Source organism: Lontra canadensis, unplaced genomic scaffold, assembly GCF_010015895.1.
Source record: "Lontra canadensis isolate GAN:19392208 unplaced genomic scaffold, GSC_riverotter_1.0 scaffold70, whole genome shotgun sequence".
Lineage (NCBI taxonomy): Eukaryota > Metazoa > Chordata > Mammalia > Carnivora > Mustelidae > Lontra > Lontra canadensis.
Window position 1 is genome coordinate 10,628,902 of NW_022631064.1, and position 19,897 is coordinate 10,648,798.

At 32.9% G+C, this 19,897-nt stretch overlaps 1 long non-coding RNA gene across 1 annotated transcript in view; it reads left to right on the forward strand.

Annotated features, from left to right (window-relative positions):
• Positions 1 to 382: 382 nt before the first annotated feature.
• The window catches only part of LOC116881032, a 200,694-nt gene continuing 181,179 nt past the window's right edge, over positions 383 to 19,897 (forward strand). The window contains exons 1-2 of the long non-coding RNA XR_004385328.1: positions 383 to 412; positions 633 to 666. This is a non-coding gene — a long non-coding RNA (uncharacterized LOC116881032). The remainder of the gene's footprint in view (positions 413 to 632; positions 667 to 19,897) is intronic.

Here is a 19,897-nt window from a genome sequence, read left to right on the forward strand (position 1 = left end):
TGAGAATCAGGTTCTGTAATATATGCAAAATAAATTTTGCTCGCAAATATGCCCGACACCCAGAGGTCTAGAGGAAACAAAGGAGACAGTAAAATTTCTCTACTTGTTTGTCATCCCTGCATTAAAGAGCTCAACTTAGAGTAATTAATCTTAAATCACAATAGTTTGATGTAAGCTGAGTAATGATAATGCTATTTTAGAAGAATATTGTAGTCAAAATTGCTTGTCAAATTATGTGTATACTAATTACTCATACAATGAAAAATTTTCATAATATTGAATCACTATTTAACATTTTGTAATGCTTAAATTAGAATATGATGCCAGTACTGATAGAAAATATTTTTGCTTATACTTTTCTAGGTCTCGGGGTGGTGAACTTTTGTCTGAATTCCTAACCGGTGAGCTTATGGTAAGAGTATAATTAATAAAAGTTCTTTATCCTCTTTATTATCCCTGCTTGATAATATATCAGTAAATATACCTGTAAATATAAAGGTAATTTGCATAGTTTTCTTGACACTTTATCATACTTTTACATAAATGTTGAAGAAAATGTGTGATATTTTCTATTAAATGTTTATGTTCTTGGGTAGATTATAATAACGATCATTTGAAATAGTCTTTGATAGGCTCTAAGTGAATTTGAAGGCATTGTTCAGAAAGGTAAGATTTATACTACTGAAAAAGTTCTTTGGACATGAATGACAATTTTATATATTAAAATTTTTTATAATGAGGTCCATTTGATGGCAATGAATAGAGGCAATGAGTTATTGAAAGGAAAACTTATTTCATCACCTGTCAAGACTTATCAAAATTGGATTCCTCTATGAAAGCTTAATATTGGAGCTTTAGGAAGTTGAAAGTAAAATATGTAATGATGGAAAAAGAAATGATAAGAAGTAATCAGTGACTTCTAAGGTGATATTATGGGCCTTATTAATTTGTCAGTTTCTTTGGTTAATGTATTCAATTACACATGTGAATCTGGATTCCACTTATAATTAATTACTACAGAATGTTAAGTAAACAATTTCACTTTTGTTGTTTTAGTAAGATAATTTTCAGTTTATGTCTTCTTTAATAGTAAACATAATAAAGATTTAGCTTTCAACTGATAAAAATAAAATGCAGATAATACGGGCAATTGTGTCATACATTTTATATTTCTGGGTAAATGATATCTTCAGAAACACAAAGGTGATTGAATAAACTTGTTAATTTGACATACAACCTTATCAAAATGTATCTTGAAGAAGTTTTTTTAAGAGTCTGTAGGGAATAACCACCTTGGGGCATTCTAAGGTATATGCTTTGGTTACATTTTTTTGAGACACTCAACATATGATTATTGAAGACAAGTGTCAAATAGAAGCAAGGGAAAATTCCACTGCTCTACCAAGTGGACTCTGTTAATAATGAAATAATTTTTTTATGAAATACATTATTTGGATGTGTAAAGAGCAATAATTTTAATCCAAATAGGTATTGTTAAATTGTATTTATATTTTACAAATATACCTAAATGAACTTTCCTCACAAGTTAATTCAACTTATAAAATATGTCAAAATATTTTTAAAAATTACACTTATCATTATTTATCATCTCTAATCTTGCTCATATCTTAAGTATACAGTTTCAGTAAATTTTAACGAAATAAACACACCCATCCATATAACCAGCTCTCACATTAAAAAAAAAAAGAACATTAGTATACTTTGAAACCCATTGCATAGTACTCTCTTGGTAATTATCCATGGAAAATAATCACTATATTGACTTCTAGAAGGATAGATTATTCCGTTTTACATCCTACAAATGAAGTCATACAGTAGTTACTACTTTGCCTCTTTTGCTTAGCATTACATTTGTAAGATTTTATGCAGTGATTAATCACTCATTTTTATTGCTGCTTAGTATTCAGCTGTGTGGATGTACCAAATTATGATCCTCTCTCCCATTTATAAGCATTCAGGTAGCTTCCATTCTTTGGTTCTTATGAATAGTGGTTATGTGGACATCTGGAACATGTCTTTTAGGAAATGCATGCATGTATTTTGTTGGATATACAGGATATGCATATGTTCTACTTTAGTAGAGACTGAAAGTTTGCCAAAGTGATTGTATTGATTTTTGGGAGCAGGATGTGAGATTTCTGTTGCTCCAAATATTAACTAACATTGTAGAATTTTTTATCCTTCTATTTTAGCCAAATCGGCGTGTTTATAGAAATGTAAAATAGAAATATTTCAATTTGAATACCTGGAAGATTGATGGCACTTTTATGATTATCGTATTTGTGATGATTATTTGTCATATGAATATTCTCCTTTTTGAAGTGTTAAGACTTGCCCCTTTTCTACTATACTGTGAATCCTTTTTCATTTTGTGTGTAGTGGGTATTGAACCCTCTGTGATGGAGCTAGCTCAAACTGATGCACAAGAGCGAACCATTAAAGTGTCAGGAATTTAGAGAGCTGCTTGGTAGTTTGAAAATCTGCCATGGTAGAAATTTTTATACTACACATATTGGCAAACACTAAAAAACAGGAAAGTTAGTTGTTAAACATTTTCTGGCATACGACTGGATATTTATATTTTATATTAAAGCACTTGGAGGATTATCTTAGTACTCTCCTAGTGGTGTCTTTTGGTGAATAGAAATTCTCAATTAGGTTTATTTCTTATGTGATTAGGGCTTTTTGTGACCTAGTTAAGAAATGTTAAAAAAAAAAAAAGAGAAATATCTGCCTTTGCCATGGTTGCTAAGATATTTTCCTACAGTTTCTCTAAAAGCTTTATTATTTAAACTTTTATACCTAATAATTTCCAGGTTTTAAGGATATTATTCTACTGTTAAATTGTAAGGATAGTGCTACTGTCTTGTATATTTAAAATAGTTTTCTGGTGCTCGCTTCAGCAGCACATATAAAACTAAAATAGTTTTCTGGATAGCTTCTCATAGAATAGTAATTGCTCTGTGTATTTTAACTCTTACTGTAATATGCTTAAATAAATATAAAGGTGTTGGTATTTGTTTAATAATTTAATGTTGCTATTTATAAGCAATTTGTAGGTTTTTATAATATTTAGATATGTATTTACATATTGTCTGCTCTGTGTGACACACAGTTACAATTTTGAAATAAATATTCAGCGGCATACCAAAATTAATATTTGACTTTAACCCTCAGTGTATTATGATAATTTATTTCCAGCATATATTAAGTGAAGCAGTCTACAAAATAATCTACAGAATCATTAAAAAAACTTAGAAATTAGTCTGTTCAGTATTCAAATAAAATTATTAAAATGTATTTAGTTGTCTCCAAAATATTATATTTAATAAATTGCATAAACACATAACAACCATGGTAAATACTGCCAGAAGGATTAGCTACAGAATACTATTGTATGTACTACATTGAAATATTATTTGTTTTGAGGTTTAATAAAATGTATATATGTATAACATTTTCCATGACAAACACAGAAGTGCATCACATACCCATTTTGTGTTTGATAAAAATCAGTATTATGTCTTCCTTAAAATTCTGAGTCAATTATGCAAATGTGTATATGCTTGCCACAGATTGTATTGTCCTATTATGCATGATTTTGAATTGGATGTGTTTTTCTCTTGAAGTATTCATCTTTATTTAAATATTTTCAATTGTCTCCAGAACAGTTGAAATACTCAAGGGATGTAATGAAACATAATGGAATTAAATAATTACTTAAAACAGAAAGTTCAATAATTTCATTAATTCATATATTAATTCATATATCCAATTTTGACCATTTCTTTTTAAATCTCTGGCTCCATAATACAAACTATTTCATTAACTTTGGAGTAACTCCTAACTCAAACAACAGAAGTACAAAAGCAAACCACATAATAGGTTGTTTTTAACAATCAGTTATTATTTTTAAATCTTTATAATAGTGAAAGATCTGATACGAATGTAGGGTTCATGGGTTAAAAATCCTTGAAGCTAAAGATAGTATTTAATTTATATTCAAAAATTTGGAGGGCGTGGAGTTTGCATCAGAACTGTTTAAAAAAAAAGATCATTTTTCTTTTGGGCTTCCTTGTCTGTTTTAGGTAGCCAAAGATGATGAAATATGAAGCATGTACTAATTAAAAGCTAATTAGGTGATTTTCACTTTTACTAAATTACTGATCTCCTTGGGGCAATTAGAGCAGGAAGAACAGCGGTGAAACACAGAAAGGTATCTTGAAGATTGGTACAAAGACTTTATGTAGCATTAATATGCCTGATCCTTCACGAAACATTTCAAATAGCTAAATAACAAGTTTATTAATGAGTTTATCGGTGAAAATACACAAAGTTTACACAAACACTTCAGGATTTAATATTTGAAGGCGTCCCTGGTGGTAAGTGATAGGTAAAGGGAAAAAAATGCACTTGAGACATATCACAGATAAAAGTAATTGATGCTAATTAAATATACTTGACTTCATTTTCACAGAGATGACAGAGTTTGGGGACAAATAAAGTTCAAAGACATGTAATTAATGTGCTACATGAAGGAAAATGTACAAATTGAAGAGTTATAAAAATGTAGACTGCTTTATTATGCACAGTTTGAACCCAAAATTAAAAGATTGAATAATGCAATAAAATTATAATCTGAGAGCAGGAACACTTATTAAAAAGGCCAAAAAAAGAGAGAGAATCAGAAAAAATTATATAGCTAAGTTTTGGTAACATAAATGAAGATTGAACTTGAGAATAACGTGATTAGGTGCACAAAATACTCTATTTTTTCTTTTTTGTTGACCTATTAAATGATACATTTTGTTTAACTGTTAAAGTAATACTAGGGTCCCCCCTGAAAAATATAAGTATTTTCTAGTTCCTGGGAGTATCTTGCAGTAGCAGACTTTTCTAAATTTTTGCTATATAGAAAAACCAATTGTGTATGAGCTAAACAGATTAGTGGGTTGTTTTTATTTTTGTTTTGTTTTGTTTTTACTAAATCAAACATTTGTTTCTCCACATATTCCTTTTCCAACCATTCTTCTCTCTTTCTTCCTTCCTCCTCCCTCTTTTTTCTCTCTCTTTCTTTCCATTAACTTATGAAGAACTTACTATGTGCTAGGAAAATGGCTAACTCATGTCACAATGGCAGAGTTGACAAAGTTTTTATCTTATTGATTACCTAGTTGAATGGGGAAAAAAAGAATTAAACATGAAAAATAAATCTCAACTTTGATAAATGTCCTGAAGAAAAATACTCTCAAATATAGAATAATGAGGACAGGCATTGGTATTTAAGCTAATAATTTTAAATGAAAGATGAGTTCAAGACATGAAGAATTGGAGAAAGAAAGGGGCTATAATGGGATTTCTTGGCTCTGAATTGAAGAGAAGCTTGGAATGTTCAAGAAAATAAGTTAATGTTAGTGTAGCTGGAGCACAGTAAGTAAAAAAGGAGAGGGGTTTGGAATGAGGTAAGCTTTGTAGTCCATGACAAGTATATTTGATCTCATTGTAAATGCAATTGGAAACCATCGAGTGCTTTTAAATAAAAGTGTGTGGTAATTCCATTTATGTTTTAAGATAAGTGATTGTGGAGAATGAATTAGTGGGAAGGAAGTCTGGAAGTAGGAAGATCATTTAGGAGGAGACACTTGAAGATTTCTGAGAGAGAAAGATGTGATGTCCTAGATCAGGATGGGATCACTGAGATGGATTTGCAGTCTATTGGGGGCAGAACACAAAGGAATTAATTACTTATTGGATGTAGTGGGTAAGAGAAAAAGAGACAACAAGCATGAGTCCTTGGTTAGAGCAATTGGTTGTATAACAAAACATTCACAACAAAGTTGGTCAAGATGAAATTGGGAGACAGGCTCTAGCAAAAGAATCAATAACTCCATTTGGGATTGATAATCTATTATCCTATCTTATTCAACTCAGAGTGTGATATTTATGTTACTTTAGATGAAAACTAAACTAGAAGTAAGGAATAAGGATTTAATACTGGACATTCTAAGGATTCATTCAATTCATTGGTCTAGCAACCCAGACTATTCTAGCTAATTGTTCTGGGTTGATGCGTGTAGGAGTATGTATGAATTGACACTGCAAAGACATATGGTAAACATTGGGGCCTAAGCATTGTATGGGATAAGGTTGAGGTTAAATATATTTTTAAAACAACAGACTTCAACAATATTTGGGATTATAAAATAAATCTACAGTATGATCAGGACAGTGATAAATGGAAAGGAGTAGCAATGGCTGGGATTCTTTAAAGAAACAAGTTGGCCGCAGCAACATCTTCCTAGGAACAGCGCCAAAGGCAAGGGAAGCAAGGGCAAAAATGAACTATTGGGATTTTATCAAGATCAAAAGCTTTTGCACAGCAAAGGAAACAGTTCACAAAACCAAAAGACAACTGACAGAATGGGAGAAGATATTTGCAAACGACATATCAGATAAAGGGCTAGTGTCCAAAATCTAGAAAGAACTTAGCAAACTCAACACCCAAAGAACAAATAATCCAATCAAGAAATGGGCAGAGGACATGAACAGACATTTCTGCAAAGAAGACATCCAGATGGCCAACAGACACATGAAAAAGTGCTCCACATCACTCGGCATCAGGGAAATACAAATCAAAACCACAATGAGATGTCATCTCACACCAGTCAGAATGGCTAAAATTAACAAGTCAGGAAATGACAGATGCTGGCGAGGATGCGGAGAAAGGGGAACCCTCCCACACTGTTGATGGGAATGCAAGCTGGTGCAACCACTCTGGAAAACAGCATGGAGGTTCCTCAAAATGTTGAAAATAGAACTACCCTATGACCCAGCAATTGCACTACTGGGTATTTACCCTAAAGATACAAACGTAGTGATCCGAAGGGGCACGTGCACTCGAATGTTTATAGCAGCAATGTCTACAATAGCCAAACTATGGAAAGAACCTAGATGTCCATCAAGGGACGAATGGATAAAGAAGATGTGGTATATATACACAATGGAATACTATGCAGCCATCAAAAGAAATGAAATCTTGCCATTTGCGACGACGTGGATGGAACTAGAGGGTATCATGCTTAGTGAAATAAGTCAATCGGAGAAAGACAACTATCATATGATCTCCCTGATATGAGGGAGAGGAGATGCAACATGGGGGGCTAAGGGGGTAGGAGAAGAGTAAATGAAACAAGATGGGATTGGGAGGGAGACAAACCATAAGTGACTCTTAATCTCACAAAACAAACTGAGGGTTGATAGGGGGAGGGGGGTTGGGGGGGGTTATGGACATTGGGGAGGGTATGTGCTATGGTGAGTGCTGTGAAATGTGTAAACTTGGCGATTCACAGACCTGTACCCCTGGGGATAAAAATATATTATATGTTCAAAAAAAAATAAAATTAATAAAAATAAATAAATAAATAAATAAAATTTAAAAAAAAAGAAACAAGTTGGGGGAAAGAATAGGTAAGGTTGTTTTATTAAGCAAAGAATTTCTAACTTTAACATGTCCTCTCACAGTTGAATATAAATACAAGTCAGAACAGTATGGAAGGAGGAATTCACTAGAATAAGTGGAAACTGAAAGATCTCTATAAACTTCTGTCATCATCATTATCTTCTCTGGAAAATCACATCTCTAAACTTGAGGGAATCTGATAGAGGAGAGATGAAAATGGAGCATTTTCCCTCATTAACTTGCAAAGAGGTTTCTGTACATTTGTATCTGCCTCTTTGGCAAAAGTTGAAAACATTGGAACAAAAACTTTCCTGTCATTCCTTATACCTGTTTGTCTGTGAAGGTAGGGACAGCTGATTGTCTTACAATTGTGTTTGTAGCATGTGGTCCCTGATACTTCATTTCATTTATTTAATAATAAGTAAATAATTTATTTATTTAATAGCTTAAGTATATCATAATTTATATCTATCCACACTATCATAAACTGACCCTGTATTTTCACACATTTTACCTGAAATCTTGACCTCGGAATTTTTTAGCATTTACTCCAGACTGTCCCACTCCATTTTAGTCCAACATATCCATAATTATAATCCTGAGAACAGCATATGATACTTAGCCATGATCAATAAATGCAGAAAAATTTGGCATTTAAGCATATGACTTCTCATTCAAATAGCTTGCTTTTACACATAGTAAGCATAATTTATGTCTGCAAAAGAAGAAGAATGATATGGTAAAATTAAAACCTTAATTATCTCAGAAATTTTATAAATTAATTATATGTACAAATGATCCCCTACTTATAATGGTGTGAACGCTATACACACTGAGTAGGAACCATACTTCAAATTTTGAATTTGAATCTTTCCCCAGGCTAGAAATATGTAACACAATCCTATTCCACAACCCAGGCAGCGGTGGTGAGCCACAGCTCCTGGTCAGTAATGCCATGAAAAGGGTAAACAACCAATACACTCACAACAATTCCGTAGCCACACAACCATTCCCTCTCACTCTGAGTACACTATTCAATAAATTACAAGAGATATTCAACATTATTTAAGGATTTTGTCTAACTACAGTCTAATGTAAGTGTTCTGAGCACATTTAAAGTGGGCTAAACTAAGTTATGATGTTCAGTAGGTTAGGTGTACTAAGTGCATTTCAACTCATGATATGTTCAATTTATGATGGGTTAATCAAGATATAACCCCATCGTAAATCAAGAAAATCTGTGTTGAATTTTTGTATTATGTTATGTTAGTCATGATACAGTGCATCATTGGTTTTTGCTGTAGTGTTCCAAGATTCATTGTTTGCATATGACACCCAGTTCTTTATGCAATACATGCCCTCCTTAATACCCACCATCAGACTCACCCATTTCCCAACTCCCCCCACCCTCTAAAACCTTCAGTTGGTTTCCCAGAGTCCATAGTCTTTCATGGTTTGTCTCCCCCTCTGATTTCCCCACCCTCCTTTTTCCCTTCCTTCTCCTAATGTCCTCCATGTGATACCTTATGTTCCACAAATAAATTTCAGATTCAAATAAATAAGCTAAGCATACTTATTTGAAATCCATTGCTATTTGTTATAATCATTCACTGGATAGTGAGTTTATTTCAATGTATAACTATTATACAATGCAAATATACTATCTTTAATTAAAAAAAACACTTCAGAATATGCATTCATCTCAACTATGACATCTTATTCCAATCTTGTGGGCTAAAAAGAAAGATAAGAATACCTTGTTATCTTAAAATAGGCTTAAGAGTAAAGGTTTTTTATTTATTTTGTTGTATTCAGAGAGGTAAATATATATTTTAAGTTAAATTGATAAATCTCTATTATCTACTTAAAGTAAGGTCAGAAGTTTTTTAGCTCATAAGTGAAGTGTTGTAAGAAATCACAGTAGTATCAGTAAAAACTCGGCATAGCATTTCTGTTGGCTATCTGACATTCTTGCCAAGTGCCCTGAGATGGACAATAATCTGCACCAGCGTAAAAGGGAATGGAACAAGATGGCGGGTGGGGAAAGGCTGAGGAGGTTGAGGAAATCTATTACTGAAAACTATATGTCAACTTTTAAATTAATTATTATTATTATTCTGTTGATACTTCTATTGTGCTAGATATATAGATTTATAGGAAGTAATTGTGTGTGTGTGTATGTGTGTGTTTGAGAGAGAGAGAGAGAGAGAAAGGAAGAGAGAGAGATAAAATACAGATACCCTAAATATTTTGAAGTAGCATAAATGGAATCCACCTCCCCACCACCCTTTCCTCCAAATTATAAAAACATCATTCAATAATATCTGAATTAATAGAGAAATCATAAGCTATGAACATCTGTAATTTAAGGGCAATGCTAATTTTCTTTTCCAAAAATAGATCTTTAAAATTAGCTTTTTGCCCCCTTCTATAAAATCTATAATATGAACTTAAGTAAGGTAGATTCTCTCCCTGAAAGTTTTGTATGAAATATATTAGCTAAGAGGGTCTTTTTTTATTTTGATAAGTCTCTGAAGCCAAGAAGTAAGATACTTGAGTTTATTCTCTCTTACTATAAATGATAACATTTATAATCAAGCAAAAATCTTTGAGAGGTTTGTTTCTAACCTGAAGAGGTTCTAGCATGTCTCTTATTAATAGCACTGCTTCCCCATGTTCACAGAATCTGTAGGACTACCTGGATATAAATTTGTGATAGAGATGGGTTTCCTATGGCATCACAATTTTACAATGAGTCTTTTTCCAATAGCAGAGTAAACATGTTTATCATTGTGAACATTGATTTTTTCTCACTTCATAGATTTTTTTTTCAAAATTGAAAATAATTATAACACACATATATATTTATTATATTTAAGTATGCATTTATCTATTAAGTAATCATTAAAGTAAGATTCTTTATTTCAAATAACTCATAAAATATAATTTTATTCATGAATTTTCAAAGTTCCTTAAAAGTATCATTAAGTAAGGAAGTCAATTGTTCTTCTAATGTAAATTTCAAGCATGACAGATAAAATGTTATATAAAAAGCTTACCATGCAAAATTGTTTTGAATACTATTGCTAGAGCATTTGCCCACGCATGAAATAGAGATATAACTTCAAAATTTTCAGGTCAAACTACAGCATCAGGGAAAAGGTTGAATATAAATTAAGGATGAAATTCAATATATTTGGGTGGGACTACATTTTCTTCTTGAGAAATCATAGAAGGACACAATTATTATACTTGGTATGAAATTTCTCAAGTAAAACAAAAAATCCTGACTTTGCTAAGGACACACATAACAAAAACATTGGCTTATTCAGTGTTTTATTTTAAAACTTCTGGAAATAATTTTGATTAAGGGATTGTGCCTAGTCTGAAGGATACATAATGGAGAAGGGATTTTACCAGGGACCAAGCATGTGAGATTATTCACTCCTTAACATGTTCAACGCAGACTTCTTGAAGGTAAAGTGTGCGCAATCCAGTGCTAGTCACTGAGCTACTGACTGAATTAGAGCTCTTTTTGGAACTCCCCAATAGTGAAAGGGAAGGGTGTGTGGATACATGAATTAAATTAGCTCAACAACAGTAAGATTTTTTGAGCATGCATGGTATGCCAGGAAATGTGCTAAATCACTTACAATGATTATTTCTTTTAATTGTTTCAATATCCTTGAGAGAGAAAGGGATTGTTGCTTATTCCAATAAAATTGAGATTAAAAGAAGATTCGAAACTTGCTGAAGGCTTCACAGCCTGAGAGAGGTTTACCAGAGATGATAGATCCTATTAGAAGGATATGAAATAAATGTTATAGGAGAGGCTAAAAGAAGAATAAATTCCTACAGGAGTCTGTGAAGGTATCCTACCTCACAGATGCAAAATTTGAGCTAGATCTGATAGAAAGAATGTGAGGTTTTCTAGTAGTAAAGGCAGATAAGGGGAATGTTTTCATCTAATAAGATTTTCTAGGAGCATAGCCTTTTGGCCTTCATTTTATCATTTATAATATGTGATAGTGGGACAACACGATTTCTAAGGTTTTTTGAGTTCCGGAATTTTTTGATTATATATTTGTTTACATAAAAATAAAAGAAGAGGCTTCTGAGTAAATGCTGGAGCATCAGAGACTTTTGACAATATATCACTGTTTCTCCAAAAGAAGAAAGATTTCTTTTATCCTGTGCATGGATAAAACATCATCTGTTTTCTTCAAAGACAGCTAGTTATACTTAGAACTTTTCCCCCTAAAGGAGATGGGAGAAAGTATGATAGTGACATAAGGGGGGACAGGATAGCCAGTCTGTGGTAGCCGAGAGTTTAGGTTTCTGTATTCTGTAAACCCAATTACTTCTGGTTTAGGGCTTTCTTACCTTTTTTCTAGTTACTTTGGGAAAACTTCATGTTTTAGACTTCAAAGGATTTCCTTTTGTTGTGTGAGAAAAGCCACAGTGTTTATAGCCTCTAGAGAGGTGCTGCACAGTGCTGGTGGTGACAGCCACTTAGACTCCCAGTAAAAGCCAATGGAGATGGGATGATAGCAAAGGAAACAAATACAAAAATGGCTATAATTGTATGTTCTCTTCACCTTGGCCATTTTCCTTATGGAACACTGGGCAAACAAGGTCAGGAAGATTCCTTTGTTAGGAAGGTTTACCAAATGTTTTGCAGTATCATCCATGTTTACAATATGTTAGTATAATTTATTGATGAAAAAGCAATCAGAAAACCTCTGTTCTCATTTTAGGGAGAATGTAATAAACTTACAGAAGTTAGCCCGGTGAATCAGAGCTTTCAGGACCTAAGTAACTGGAAAGACTAATAATTAATAGGGTGTCCCTATTAATATAAATACATCTGCATTTATATGTACATTAGATATCTAAAATAATTAGAATCACATACATTAAAGCAATGAAAGTGCATGGTAGTAAGTGAGAATGTTTCTGTGTTGAGAATTATTGCCAGAGTCAAAGGGACATTCTTAGACATGTATAAGTATGCTTGGTGTACAGAACTAAATATGTGCAGGTGGAATTCATGACTTTGAGTGTGGTGTTTGGAATCCTGTTAATGAATAACTATCATTATTTTTATTTTATTTTATTAAATTATTTTAATTTTAAGTATTCTCTACATCCAACATGGGGTTCAAACCCATGACTCCAAGATCAAGAGTCACATACTCTACAGACTGAGCCAGACTAGTGTCCTTAAAATCATTATAGAATGAAGAAATTTCATAAAGCTTAAACATTGGAGGAGAAATAGAAGAGCACAATATCAGAGAAATAAAAAGGAAAAAAAGTAGTTTTGCAGGTCATGGGGTCTGTGTTCAGATCCTGGTTTACCCTCTTTATCAACCAAGAGGGTTATAATAATCTTAAATGACTGTTGAGTGAATCACAAATTATACTCACAACAATCATAACATCAGGAAAAGACATTGGATTTGGCCAAGAGAAAGTCATTGCAGTCTTAGCAATTCATTTATCATATTGAGATCTTTTCTTAAATGAGTGTTTTGACAAACCGACCTATTGCCTATATGAATGTTTGTGATTATGAGGTTAGTTTTGTAGTTGTGTAATAAAGATTATTTACATGAGTATTCTATCTCTTAGCTGCTAATGATAGTACCAACAATAATACATATATAAATACTTTCTTGAGTCCCATGTACCAAGCCAAAATAATTTGAAGAAAATGTCACCTACATGTTTTTGCATTAAGTAGAAGTAGCAGTAAAAACAGTGAGAAAACCCTTGAATTCTTTTTAAGAGCTTCTGATGTTCTAATTTCAATGTTATCTGACAGATAGCATAGTTTTAAATTTGGGCCTTAAATAGTATAATTATATCAGAAAAGAAACCTGAAAAGATTTTTAGCTATATAATTTAAAAATATGAATGAGTTCAAAGGAGAAATTACATTTGGAACCAAATCATCAGAAAATAAAGCAGGAAAATAGTGAAGGAGAATGCCAGTAATTGCCTGCCCAGTTTTGGAATAGTGTAGGTTTTGCTATTTGATGCTGATGGACCACGTTTCTAATCAAAAAGCACAGCACTAATGATATCTAGTGCATTTTGGTAGATACAATACCAGAATAATAAGAACAATTCAAGACCTTTTTATGGTTTGCCTTTAACTTTTATCTTTAATCCAGGAATGGTCTAGTTAATATAATCATTATTGCTCCCTAGAACTACATTTTAAAGAAACATAATTATTTATTCTGTTATTAAAACATGTTACTGACCACTTATCAAAAAAATCAAGGTTGTATAACATTTTCTGAGAGGAGCAATCTAGAAAATTAACAGGTAATATACATTTTTGTGGTCAGCATCAATTAATTTAACTGAAACAAAAATTATTTTAAATACTGCTTAGCCAAGTGCATTTCACTCATTCATTCTAAGTTCTGTGAGCTTCCTAAAGAAAATAATTATGTAACTGAATACCCAAACAATATTCTGACACAATCTTAAAAATTTATCCTTATGGAACTAGACTCAGTATATCCATGTGTTTTCATCCACTAATAATTGAACTTGAGAGGTGCCTGGGTGGCTCAGTTGGTTAAGCAACTGCCTTGGGGTCAGGTCATGATCCCAGAGTCCTGGAATCGAGCCCTGCATTGAGCTCTCAGGTCTATGGGGAATCTGCTTCTCCCTCTGACCTTCTCCCCTCTCTTGCTCTCTCTCTCACTCTCTCTCTCTCAAATAAATAAATAAAATCTTAAAAAAAAAAAATGAACTTGTGGTTTGAAATGAGTGGCTCTTACATCAAATGAATGCTGTATTAATTCTACTATATTAAGCTGTTTTATCTCTTCTATAAAAATTAACAATGACAAGTATTCAGGAAGATCTTTTACAAATTCAAAGAAATATAAAAATATTTATTTTATTAATTTACTGGCGCCATCATTTAAATGCTCAAGTTTTCAGAGAAGAGTGACAAAATTGTCTTCTTACCCATAAATTTTGTCATTTATAATTTCTGCACTATATTAAGATTTTTTTTTTCTTTTAACATTAGGATGTAAAAAGAAAAGAAAAGATGAATAACCAATACGTTTATTAGTATTTAGTGAAAAGGAACACAAGGAATTCAGAATATAAGTCAAAAAAAAATCACAAAAGGCAGAGTCAACCATAAGTTGCTGGTGAGTACTTGAATGGATATAGTACTCTCACTACCATCTCTGCTCAGGCTGAGTTGTGAAGAGCAATTAATTCCATTTCCCACTTTCCGTTTTTCTTATGTTAAATTTAGAAATCAGCCTGCCAGCTGTGATTAAGATTTACCAGAGAAGAGGTGCTAGAACATAATAGAAGACATTTAAAACCATTGTGTAAGCATAATGGCTTAAATCAATTGTATGCAAATTTAGTGTGCACATTTCTCAGAGCAAGCTTGTTAAAACACACATTTTCAGGTATTCATGCCATCCAGGATGTCTGATTTGGTTAGATCTGGAGTAAAGCCTGGGAAGTGACATTTTCATCAAGCATCCCAAGGTGATTCTGACACAGGTTGTTTTTAGAACACCTTTTGGGAAATTGTTTTGGAAAGGAATGAAGAGCAGAGTATATTTTTATATGAAAGCACAATAGGGAGAAAACAAGGAATTAAAAATGTGAAAAAGGGGCAGTAATAAGGAGAAAAAAGGGACTCTCATATTAAAATACTTAGTTAAAATAAATCAGTTTCTATTTTATTTAATCTTCATAAAATTTCTGTGAGAGTCATTACTACCTCCATCAAATATAATGAAAGTCTGTAACTCTAAGATACCCATAACTTTTCCATATGTTACCAGCAAGATAGCCCTCAAAGCTCATGTTATTTTCACTATACCAAATGAAACTGAGGGGGTGAGTGAGATTGGAAAAAAAGAAATCATTTAAGCAACAACTCAGGGAAAAGCTAATGAGTTTTTGTATTTGTTACCTTCCTAAAAGGCAAGTGCTAGTAATATGTTAAGGACCAAGAAAGGGAAAAAAAAAAAAAAAAAAAAAAAAAGTACTATCCTTGTAACCCATTGATCATATGTATACACAAACATACCACAACTCTCCAGCCCCTGGAAGCTAATGGCTATAGATTTGTTTACAATCTTCATTATGCCGTGAATTCTCCCAGAAGGTTTTCCTAAATCCAATGCTATGTACTTTTCTTTAACACTTTGAGCATACATACTGCCAATAAATCCAGCTCCACAGGAAGTGCTCACCTTGATCTTCAGAATGTTTTATAGAAAAGACACTTTTATGTTGATCAAATTTTCCATTTATATTTACATTGTGAGTAACTTTCAACCACCTAGCTAATTATCATGAGTCAGTTAGTTTATGGAAATTCCATTAAAATTGTCTCTTTTTGAACTATGAAAGTTTAAAAACTGTCACTTCCCATACCTGAATTTAGAATGGGGAAAACTGAGGCTTGTACTCTTCTACTTCTCTTCTACTCTTCTTTTGAACTTCTAAAGTTCTTCTCTTTAGAAATTTATTAACGAGTACTAGTGTATGATGTTTTCTCCAATGAATGAGAAACACACACACACACATTCTCTTTCATTTCTGTTATCAATGGCAAAATTTTATCTCAGGTAATATACCTATTTCCTATTATCCCCCTTTTCCCTTTCCCTCCTCTCATGCAATCTTATCTGCTAGTAGGTGTTTAAATATTGCTACCTGATGATTAATATTTTAAATGAAAGAATTTAAGTTTGATATCTTTCAGAGATTTATATTTTAAGTGTGAAATTTTAAAAACAGACAAAAATTCTCAAGTATCATTTGAAAAAAGTTTTAATCATGGAATAAAGAAAAGTGAATCTGAGATTATGGCCTTGAGATTTAGTAATAAGAATACTTTTAACTATCTGATGGATGAAAACTAGTATTCTAACAACATATTTATAGTACAAAGTGTTACCTATTTCTTTACTGATTGCCATGCCAAATCTTACATCAAAATCTCTGAACTCTGTTCATTTGTTTAATTGTGTTTCAATTTTTAATCTTTCTACAACTGGAGTAGCTCATATGCCTTTTAGCCCATCTTCCCTCAAATCCTCATAGCACACATTTGGAAGCCTGAGACCAACAGAGGTCATGTAAAATATGTTAGGTAACTGGTGGTGATGTAATCCTGCATAGCCAAATTGAGCAATACATAGAAAAAAATGAAGTTCAACTCTGATTACTATTTATGAAAATCTGGTTCATTGATGTTTACTTATAAAATGACTTATCTAAATCCTTTAGTCTGAATACATATGAACTATCACCTCCTTACACCTTTGAATAGATTGTTTCTATCTGGCTAGCTCACACCTAACTCTGATTAATAAATTATCCATTTGTGAATTCTCTGGACTTAACTTTTAATACTTATCCTATATTATTTCCACACTAAATCTAGCCTTCTCCCTGCTCCCAACATGTCAGAAACAAGTAATTTAGTTGCTAAGACTTTTCCATTTGTCTAAAGGCAAACTTATCAACCTCTATAAACATGTGTGTTTTATCTTGCTCCCTATTTGGTATACCATGGATATCCAGGAAAATCAAGATTAGACTTTTGTCGATTTGACTTATTGATAATGAGGTAGTAGGAAAAGCAGTAAAGGTATTGAAGAAAAGAGCTTTAAATCATATTTAAGCTTTCTAAAGCCTTGCAACAGAACACATTTAATTCTGGTAGTAATAAAATGGATGGGATTTCATTGTAAAGCTGAGCAGAATTCGGCTTATAATATGTCAGCTTAACATGACAGATTATTAATAAACTGCCACTGTTATCACTTGATACCAATCTCTGGTGACGGCCTTTTTTAAACTTGAAACTCAAATGTATTTTTTAAAGTAATCTTACTTTGTGAACCAGTTTCTTCTTTTAAATACTTTTTTTCCTTTTGCTCTATAGAAATTATTGTGTCATTCAATTAATGGTTTCAATTTCATTATACTAATATATTCTAAAAATCACTAGGGTGTTATATGACTTCACATAGATCAAGTTTTGTATTTACTTATTTATTTATTTTTACTTGATGAAGATGAAGACAAGGCAGAGTAAAATTGAGAAAGAGGATTTACTTTAAACTTGGTACATCACAAAATGAGAAAATTGGAAGAATTCATTTTCCCGACTAACTTTCCCCAGCTTGTTTGCCTTTTTCTCTCTTTTGTTCACCTATCCCTATTCTAGATACACATTTTCTATTGTCCAGTAATTCAACAAAACACATTAAATATTTGTATGAAATAGGCATTTTATTAAAGTTGGAAAACTCTTCAGCAGTGGGGCACACCTGCAGGAAATTGACTGTTCAGAAGAGCTTACTTTAGAAAAAGTTGCAATCACTGGGTTAAAGGACAGAACATTCAATGGTGTTAGAGAAAGTGTGTATAAGGTCACAGAACAAAGAAAGTAGAAGAACTTGAAGGTGTGACCCACTGAGTTTAATCTAAGTAGTACATATCATCCTCATTGCCATAATTGGATGGTTAATGTCAAAACTGTTGGACAAAGCTGAAAATAAAGACTCGTAGTTAGTAAGGGACTCATCAGTAATTTCTGAGCACTTAGTTATTACATACCTCACTCTGCTGGATGATTTTATACAAATGAAAGAGTACTATTTTTGAAATAAAACTGAAGTATAGGTTAGTAGAATATTTGTGGACCTTAGGAAGCCTGACTCTGCTTATAATTAATTGAATGAAATCACACAAGTCATTTATTGTCTCAGGTCTTCCCCTTGTTCAACTATCAGCCAAGGTAGAGGAACACTGCAAATTTTTAACCATTTCAAGCTTTCCAATTAGTTATTCTTATCGTATATTTGGGGGGGGGCGGTGCTTTTGGCTACAAGTAATAGGAAACTAACTGTTTAAACTCTAAAAAAAAAAATAGGGCTTATCATACATCATAAGAAATTGAGCAGTTGTAATAGTTCCACAAATGATTAATTCAGTGATTCATTGACATCATTAAGGACTTAGGTTTTTCCATCTTTGCACTCTGCCTCTTGTCATAAGGTTGTTCTTGGCCAGCTTCCTTCAACAGTGAAAGATGTTGGTCAGAGTTTCAGGGTTCACACCCAGGCATAAGTTACCCAGTAAAGAAAAAGGGACTTTGCCTTCTTTCTTTGTCTTTTAAGATTAAGGAAGCTATTTTGAGACATCCCACCTGACTGCCGCCTGCTGCAAAAATCTCTTCACATATCATTGATCAAATGTGTCATATGCCCCAGTCTAAAAGAACCAAGTACAGCATGCTTAGACCAGTCATGTTTACCGTCTGCATCTGAAAATATGTCCTGCTTCCTGAAGAGCTCATGGCTGCGCAAAGGAGGAAAGAGCTTAAAAAAAAAAAACAATCACTTTAGAAAGGTGGAATGGTTCTTAGTCAGCCATGCAGTGGTATCTGTTATGCTAATTATGCTTTGTTGGTATACTTCATTCTTCCTAGATTAAATTTTTTATTTTCTCTGAGGACAAAACAGATAAACTGTGGCTCCACTTTAGAATGAAAAGTCTCCAGGAATACACAAATCAAATTGAATAGTAGATTGCCTACTAAGTAGATGATTGAAAATGACCAGATAACCCTCCTAGCTGCTGTTTGCCCATGTGGTTCTCTCAACACCACAACAATCACACCCTTAGCAGTGCCAACCCCAGCAACCAATCCTACTTGTAATTTTCTCTTGTACCTGACCAGCTCATGTATATTTATGTGCCTGACTAAAGAGGAGTTGTTCTTCCATCATCCCTTCATATTTTAGTGATATACTTCCCTTCCTCTGTGAAATATTTCACAAGTCCTCAGGTGACCTATTGCTCCTTCATTTACCCATTAATCTTGGACCATATTCCTATTAGATTGATTATTTTATTGCTTTACATTTACTTGGATGATTTCTCCCTGCACTGAACTTTACACTTCTGGAGGATAAAGCTGGTGGCCTTGCTGCTTTTGTATTTGAGTCTGTAATAACTGGCATAAGGCAAGTTATTATGTGTTTGCTAGAGTTTGTGCCTGGGCAACAGATGGTGTTAGAGTCAGTGTACATAAACCAAGCAAACAGTTGGGCTTTTTTTTTTTTTTTCTCTTTTTCCATGACAAGGAAATAGAAAATAGAAAAGTGTTTCTCAAAAATTTCCACAAATGTCAAAATGTTTTCTTACCCCAAAACTTGAACTATAACAGACAATCTATAAAATATAATTAATAACGACCTACTGTAAGTGTAAACTTTCTTTAAATAGGGTGTTTAGGGGCGCCTGGGTGGCTCAGTTGGTTAAGCAACTGGCTTTGGCTCAGGTCAGGATCCCGGACTTCCAGGAGGCTCCCAGCTCCATGGGGAGTCTGCTTCT